This window comes from Anser cygnoides, chromosome 3 (assembly GCF_040182565.1).
Source record: "Anser cygnoides isolate HZ-2024a breed goose chromosome 3, Taihu_goose_T2T_genome, whole genome shotgun sequence".
Taxonomy (NCBI): domain Eukaryota; kingdom Metazoa; phylum Chordata; class Aves; order Anseriformes; family Anatidae; genus Anser; species Anser cygnoides.
Window position 1 is genome coordinate 22145466 of NC_089875.1, and position 8573 is coordinate 22154038.

At 39.2% G+C, this 8573-nt stretch overlaps 1 long non-coding RNA gene across 1 annotated transcript; it reads left to right on the forward strand.

The window, feature by feature from the left end:
- Positions 1-5335: 5335 nt before the first annotated feature.
- On the forward strand, positions 5336-8182 carry LOC136790349 (uncharacterized). The gene is made up of 3 exons (XR_010830115.1): positions 5336-5679; positions 6588-6775; positions 7835-8182. It is a non-coding gene; the product is annotated as an uncharacterized lncRNA (long non-coding RNA).
- The last annotated feature ends 391 nt before the right edge of the window (positions 8183-8573 follow it).

Here is an 8573-nt window from a genome sequence, read left to right on the forward strand (position 1 = left end):
GGAACACTTTTTCTGGAAGTGACAGGCAATTTAGCTTTCTTGCTTAGTTCTGGGGCTCTCTTGTGGTGAATTATGTATAGTGCTTCTGTGATATGGACCTTTGTCCATGAAGGACCCAGCTGAGGCTGTTAAACTTCTTTTAAAAGCATTTTATCCATACATCATGAGGGTTATTTGCAACAATTTTTTTTTTTTTTTGTCGCGGGATCAAACGACAAACTCAGTTTTGAAGTGTCCAACTTTTGGTCCTTCAAGAATAAAACTGGATTTGCACCTCCCCTGTTTACATGGCTTTTCACAGAGTGGAGTAGGGGCTGGAGTTTTTTCTCCGTTATGTGACAGCTACCCAGTTTCTGCATTGTAACTGGTACATTTCAGTGAGTTAGTTGAAATCCAACTTTTCCTCCAATGAAAAAAGTAACTTCTATGATCACCGCACACTCTCTGGGCAATATTGTTCATTGTCTTAGGTGCATCTCATCCAGTCTAGCAGAAGAGGACATACTTATGGCCCAACTAGCATGGTTTCAGTGTGTGAATTTTAGCAGGGGACAGCCACTTTTGCCCAGATTTTCAGCTTCCAGGAGCTCTCATCTTCTTTATAAAAACTGCTTGGCATTGGCTCTATACAGCTGAGGAAGATAAGTGTTGTTTTTATAGAGGATTAAGAATAAATTGGATGACACAAACAAAGCGTCACTGCTCTTTCTTGGGGCCTTTAGAAATGTGTAGGCTCTGTATTGACAAGGCATGTACCATAAGCCTGTTGCTTAACAAAACAAATTTATCTGGAGTTCCTTTTGTCAATTGAAACTCAGGCACATCTCTCCAACACACTCTCCTCCCACTGAAGGATATCTTATCAGGCATGAAACACAATACCTTCACAAGAAGTTTCCTCCCTGTTCCTGTTTCTGTGTTTATGTGGTTGCCATATTAAAGATAAAACAAAGTTAAATGCATTTATTTTTTTCTTGGCAATTTCAGAAGCTTCTCCCTCAAGAAATCTTTTGGTGGTAGATAACTTGCGACTCAAGGACGGGCAGATTTTATCCATTAAAGATGGGATGTAAATGGAGGCAACCTTCCACAACATTCTCCCCCCTTCCTCACATATACATACATTTTCAGCCCTGTTTCTGGAGTGCAGACGGAGAATCTCATTAGGAATCTAATATAATAAGGGCATGTAGATACTGGGGTTGGGGGTGGAAATCAGATTAGCTTCATTACTTTATTCTGCACCTCACAGCGCTTCTGCCAGTGGACAATTGCATTAGATCAGAGAGGAGATCAAAAGGCAAAAGCTCCCCAGAAATACTGCTGCTTACTGTCTGAGACAGAAATGGGAAAAGTGTACTGATGGAGGACACAGGCCCACAGAAGATATCAGAGACTTGGGAAGGGCAGTAATTTTTTTCTCTAAATTTATATGATGTTTTTGCTTGATGAACTCATAGCACTTAAATGGCCAATCTAGAGTCTGATACAGAGGCATGGAAATAAAGCAACTTGTCCAAGGTTATGCAAGTAGGTACCTGAAGGTCCAAGAGGGAGGTGATACTCCAAGTGCCAGACATAGGTCCTGCCTGCAGAGCTCTACTACTGCACTCACCATTACCCCAGTAATCTCTCAGTTTTGGACATGGGAGCAACAGTTCAGCTGCATGCTCTTATTCAGCAGTACTAACCTGAGCAAGAAGCACACAGGAATGCATGAGACTTGCCATATAAAAGAAGCAAATTCCAGGCATCTGAATCTTTATCAAGTAGCAAATGAGATGGACTAACTCAGAGAGAAGCAAAGTAGGCGGTTTCTTGGAGCTTGACCAACATGGGTAAGTCATGCTTGTTGTATGCCGAGCACTGGATGCATTGTCAAATTTCAGAGCAATGCCACCATGGCAATTTATTTATTTATTTATTTTAATTTGCTAGTGTTACTTGCTGTTCTTATGCACAGCTGGTGCTGTTTTTTTCTTCTACAGCCATTTTCTTCTTCATTACTCCTAATGGAAACCCTGCCTCTACTCTGCCCAGGGACTCTTTACTCATGTAAATAATGATAGGACAAGGAGGAACTGTCTTAAACTAAAAGAGGACAGACTTAGACTAGACATTAGGAGGAAATTCTTCACTATAAGGGTAGTGAGGCACTGGAACATGTTGCCAAGAGAAGTTGTGGATGCCCCAATCCCTGGAGGTGTTCAAGGCCATGTTGGATGGGGCCTTGGCCAACCTGATCCAGTGGGTGGCATCACTGCCTAAGGCAGGGGGGTTGGAACTAGGTGACCTTTAACGTCCTTTCTAAGTCGAGCCATTCCATGATTCTATGATTCTGTGATTTAAGCAAGAAAAATAAACACTGCATAGTATCTGCTACTGCTGTAACAAACAGGTAACACCTTACAGGCCACAGAAAGTAAAATTAAAAGGGAAAAATAAAAGTTGAATCATAGACAACCAAATCAGAAATATTATGTGGAATATGTCTCAGATCATAAACTAGACATTGATTATGAAAACAATTTGTAACTTGTAACCACATAATGCTCACAGGGTCAGCTTACTGATACTGGCAGGAAGAAACCTGGCCCTGATACTGGGCAGGAAGAAACCAAATGAGGTTTAATAAGAGCAAGTGTAGAGTTCTGCACCTGGGAAGGAACAACCGGACTTATCAGTACAGGCTGGGGGGTGACCTGCTGGAGAGGAGCTCTGAGGAGAAGGACCTGGGGGTCCTGGTGGACGACAGGTTGACCATGAGCCAGCAGTGTGCCCTCGTGGCCAAGAGGGCCAATGGGATCCTGGTGTGCATTAAAAGGAGTGTGTCCAGCAGGTCAAGGGAAGTGATCCTCCCCCTCTACTCTGCCCTGGTCAGGCCTCACCTGAGGTACTGTGTCCAGTTCCGGGCTCCCTGGTACAAAAAAGACTGGGATCTCCTGGAAAGAGTCTAGTGGAGGGCTACAAAGATGGTATGGGGCCTGGAGCATCTTCCCTATGAAGAAAGGCTGAGAGACCTGGGTCTGTTCAGCCTAGAGAAAAGAAGACTGAGAGGGAATCTTATCAATGTATATAAATACCTGAGGTGTGGGAGACAGAGGGATTTGGCCAACCTCTTTTCAGTGGTTTGTGGGGACAGGACAAGGGGTAGTGGCCACAAAATTGAGCACAGGAAGTTCCGCACCAACATGCGAAAGAACTTCTTCAAGGTGAGGGTGACAGAGCACTGGAACAGGCTGCCCAGGGAGGTTGTGGAGTCTCCTTCTCTGGAGATATTCAAGACCCCTCTGGACGCCTACCTGGACAGCCTGCTCTAAGGAACCTGTTTTGGCAAGGGGGTTGGACCCGATGATCTTTCAAGGTCCCTTTCAACCCCTACAATTCTGTGATTCTGTGATTCTGTGATACTGTTATACATCTTCTGAAAGTGTTATAGAACCCCTGAAGTTTATAATCATTGCTCCAATATTTAATCAAATGTCAAATTCAGTGGGATTTGTCCTACAGAAATCTTTGTCTTCAAAGACTTTTTTTTTTTTTTCATATTTCAGATTGTGATTCATAATCAAATGTTTTTCAGGTTGCAATTATAAATCTAAATATATAAAAACCTTGAATTATTATTTACCTGAAAAAAAAAGGATCATAATCTTTATTTTTTATACTCACCAAGATTATAGATTTCTGCAAAATACACAAATAATCTCAGATTTTTAGGTGATGTCAGGCTTGCATGTGTTATAAAATTACTTAATAATTTAGCAGCATAAATGAATATATACTATGTTATTAAAGTGTCCTTTTGCCTCATATTATATGTCTTTAGACAAAATTTAACTTAATATATAAATATTACCCTAATTTAAAAATAAATATACTCACTTAGAAAGTACACTCATCCAGTAAGTACCCAGAAAGATCATCTATTTGGTCCAGACCTTACATTTATTTCTGTCAAATTTCTCTTATGTTGAGAAATTAGTGTTCAGCTACTGTCCTAGAAGTAGTGCTATTAAAGATACACCAGTGAAGATTTTATCACCATGAGTGAAACATACATCTGCTTCTTCAGCAAACACATTTGTGGATGACAGAGAAACAGAAGGTATCAGTAAAAACATGACAAGAAAAAAACCCGACCACTCAGGGGTACAAAGAGACTAAACAATGACAAGATGCTTGAGGCAGTCAATAACATGGATAGTCCAATAATAATGACAGCAATAAGTTTTCTTCAAGCTGTTTCTTCACAAGTGTGTACAGAAAAATCTATATTGCAAATTTTACTGACGTATCCTTTTATATATTCTTACGTATTTTTAAAAGTCTAATGAAAAGCTTGCTCTAGGGTTTCCACAGACATCAGTACTTATGTACTTTATCCCTTCCCTAACATCACCAATCAAATAGAAAATACTTTCCCTGAATTCTCCTCGTTCCCCCTTCTCTTCTTATTTCTTTTTGCCAAAACCTCCATATGCTTGTGTGTTAACTTCTGAACTGCCTGAAAATGCTTAGAGGTAAGATGTACTGGCAAGGAAAATTCCTTGCTTAAAAGCTCAAGTCTTGGGCACCTTTAATTAAAAATCATATTGATTTTTTACCATTGCTTTTAATGACAGGCACTAGTCTGTGACTTCCATTGTTAGCCATCAACGGTTTAAGTAGTGAAACAAAGGGCACTTATACAGCACTTAGTGCAAAATTATGACTGATTAAAAAGTGATTTGTCATGGTAACAGCATCTGCTTAGACTTCACAAATTTTTAAATGCACTCTTGCATTCAGTGTGTAGAAAGGTGTGATACAAGTCTCCCTAGCCACGTCACTCAACAATTTAAATATGTTGTTAAAGTGCCACATGAATCACATTCTTTAAACAGCTACCAGTTTCTCATATTTGCTGAAAAAGTTTGAGCCTCCGCAAAAGATTCAGTGCTTGTCCACAAAGGGAAATGTAGTAGAAATCTGGGCACCCATGATGAAACCTTTCAGAAAAGTTACAAATCTCAGAAAGAATCCAAGGCTTTTACTTAAGATGGCTTTTAAACAGTTGACTCACAGTTTTAGTACCTGCATCTTCCTGTCTTTTCTCAGTCAGGCTCCTGTCTTCAGATACATTGAGAGTGGTTAGCATACCAAAGTGCAGATAGTCAATTTAGTTAAATCAATGTTGTTCAATCACTATCCAAAGAACACAGCTACTAGCACTTGATGATCAACCCAATAAAGGAATAAGCACATTTATTATTATTATTAATAATAATAATAATAATAATAATCTAACTATATGCATCAGTAACACCACAACTAAAAGCAGTTGTACTGTTGTCCTGGTTCCAGTTAGGACAGAGTTAATTTTTCCTCATAGTAGCTGGTAGGGTGCTATGTTTTGGATTAGGATGAGAAGAGCGCTGATAACATGCTGATGTTTTAATTGTTGCAGAGCAGTGTTTACACCAGGCCAAGGACTTTTCGGCTTCTCGCTCTGTCCTGCCAGCGAGCAGGCTGGGGGTGCAGCAGGAGCTGGGAGGGGACAGACCCAGGACAGCTGACCCAAACTGGCCAAAGGGGTATTCCATACCATCTGACGTCATGCTAAACAATATATAGGGGTGGCTGGCCGGGGTGGGGGGCCGGCTGCTCGGGGATAGGCTGGGCATCGGTCAGCGAGTGGTGAGCAATTGCATTGTGCATCACTTGTTTCTTACACATTATTATTATTAATACTATTATCATTATCACTATTATTATTATTATTGTTATTATTATATTCCTGTCTTAATAAACTGTCTTTATCTCAACTCACCGGCTTCACTTTCCCGTTTCTCTCCCCCATCCCAGAGAGGGAGGGGGGAGGGTGAGCGAACGGCCGTGTGGTGTTTAGCTGCCAGCCGGGTTAAACCACAACAACTGTGTAGCTCACATACAAATATATACAGAAAGTGCACCAATATTCACTGTGTAGGGCAAAGCTAAAAGTGATCTGAGAAATCTGAAGGACATTGAGTGTAGAAAAGACAATGGGTGGAATTTGAATAATGCCCCTAGGCTAAGCATCATATTCTGGGGCAAACAATCAGACTGGAGTCCTATTCTCCTTCATGAGTACATAAAGGGTTTTATATTTTTTAATTTCTTTTAAAGAAGCTCCAGTTACATATTCTACACTATTTCCTTTGCATTGTATGTTGGAAGATTTGTTCATTCCCTGGAGATATCCACCCCCCCCCCCCCATAAACTGAGCCTAAAAATTATTTCCAGAGATCGTTGGTATATTTTAGACTGATTTCTTCTCCCTTTGTGTGGAAATAACGGGGGAACATTTTTCTAGGAAGATCAACATCCATGAAAACATCTAAGATTTTTTCCTCCCTACGTTGTCCCTGGCCTTGTCTGACAACTGTTTCTAAACTGACATTTTTAATGCGTTTAGGATCATGCCCCAGAAGTATTTTGCTGAAAAATATATATTTACATATACACACACATATATATATATATATCATATATCAATGATAGATCTAGTCTTGACATGGTAAAAGTGCCCTCTGTCTTCTATTCTTTTATTCCTTTTTCCTAGGTTTCACCTTTCCTTCTCCTCAGAGCACTGCTGCCCTGTTGCATGCCATCTCAACCTTCGTTTGACCTCAGCTTCTCCAACAGCCTAAGCTATGAGGAAGAAAGGACTGTCTTGTATGTCAAGAGTTTAAAAAAGACATTATTAGCCATAAAGCATACTTTCTCTTGCGCTTGAAGTGAGAGAGCAAAGTAAGTACAGTAAGTATAACTGCCTGATAAGACAATATTAGCCCTTTAAAGTACTGTTAAATGAATTTGAGCCAACCAAGAATACTTGTACTAAATCGGCACTTTATGCCATGTTAACACTGAGGTTTTGATTTCAGTCAATCATTCTTAAGTCATACTGTTCCATAGACTTACAGTATGAAATTCACGTTCATTAATGTAGTGATACATAGGCCAAGAAGGAGACAGTTTCTCACTACAGTCAAGGACATTCATTAATATTTCTTCTAAAATTATTGCATTTCTCCTTCCTCACAGAGGAATTTCATTCAGTTTCTTCCTCTGTTGATTTAATTTCTAGCCTTTAAAAATGTCAGTGCACATAATGCAACTGCATTCTCCTTAGTTTGTGCCTAGCGCAGGCAGGCTGTGCCAGTCCATTGATTTGTCCTCACTGTCTCTGTTGCAGGCACGTATTAGGAGCATCAAAGTTAGGAAATGCCAGCTGGTGTTGTCCATGCTGCTAAATTTTCTTTCTAATACTGCAGAAGGAAGATCCAGAGCTTGTCATGACAGGATTTAGGATTATGGGATGTTATTCTATTTTGGCCAACCTCCTGTACCACCATTTAAGGCTGGGAACCCCAGAACATGCAGACACCAGCCATATTTAATCCCACCCACTCCAGATCTGAAACATCATGGAACATTTGTGCATATCTGATTTTTTTTAATTTTTTTTTTAAAGGAAAGCTCAAGTATTAAATAAAACTTGAAGACCTCATTACTGTGAAAGTTATTTAGTGCTTCTGAGTATGATTCACCTGTATTTAACACTTTTTCTTACAATGTGCCTGATAACAGTAGTAAGTTGTTAACAACTCTGAATCCATAATAAAAGAGATGAAAAAATCCATTTAACCGGTGAATACCACATTCATTTGCTAGTTGTGAAGGAGTAGTCAGGCCCAGAAATATTTGGTTCCATTCTAATGTTTGGAAAGGTTTTGTTTGTTTGTTTGTTTGTTTGTTTGTTTGTTTTCCCAAATCTGATTCATGAGGACCTATCTATCTCTGCAGATCATAAGATCATACAGGAACTGACATTTTGCAGAAGTTCACAGCTCTCTCAAACATGGCTGCATTCCCATTCCTGACAAAAAACCGGCTTTGAAAATCCCAATTTTGGTATGGCTTCTCAGTGACAACCTTTTAAAGATTTGTAAGACGCAAAACACTTTATTTTTCCCTATTAATTTTAGTTGAAATAGCTAAATTATCTTGAATTAATCTTTATGAATTAAAATTTTGACATACATATGAAGTGCCAAATTGTATTTTATTTTTTCAATTGATTCAAATGTTACCATTTCAAGAGCAAAATCTGTAATATTTGATGTAGTTTTAAATAACTAAACACAGAGTCTTAGAAGGATTATTAGGACCAATATTGGGCAGTCATTGCTGTTTCCCCTCCAGTCTGCAGGATAGTGCTGCTTGGAAGTTTTCTAGAAAATTTGTACTAGATTTTAACTTTAAGAGTAACTGACTTATGTGCCATAAAAATTCATAAAATATGGAACACAGCAAATTAATCCATTGTAAGTGAACTGTAATTATGTATATTTTGTATGTGGTGAAGAAACTAACCATGTAAATGATGACAGCTAATTATATACAACTCTCCTGGGCATTAGTATCACTCTCCCTGACAGCATACTCCTCTTTAAGATTTTTTCTTCTTTGTATACAGGTTACTATTTCAGCACATTCCTTAAGGGAATTATGCTGTTACCTTTGCACTGGTTAAGTGAAAACT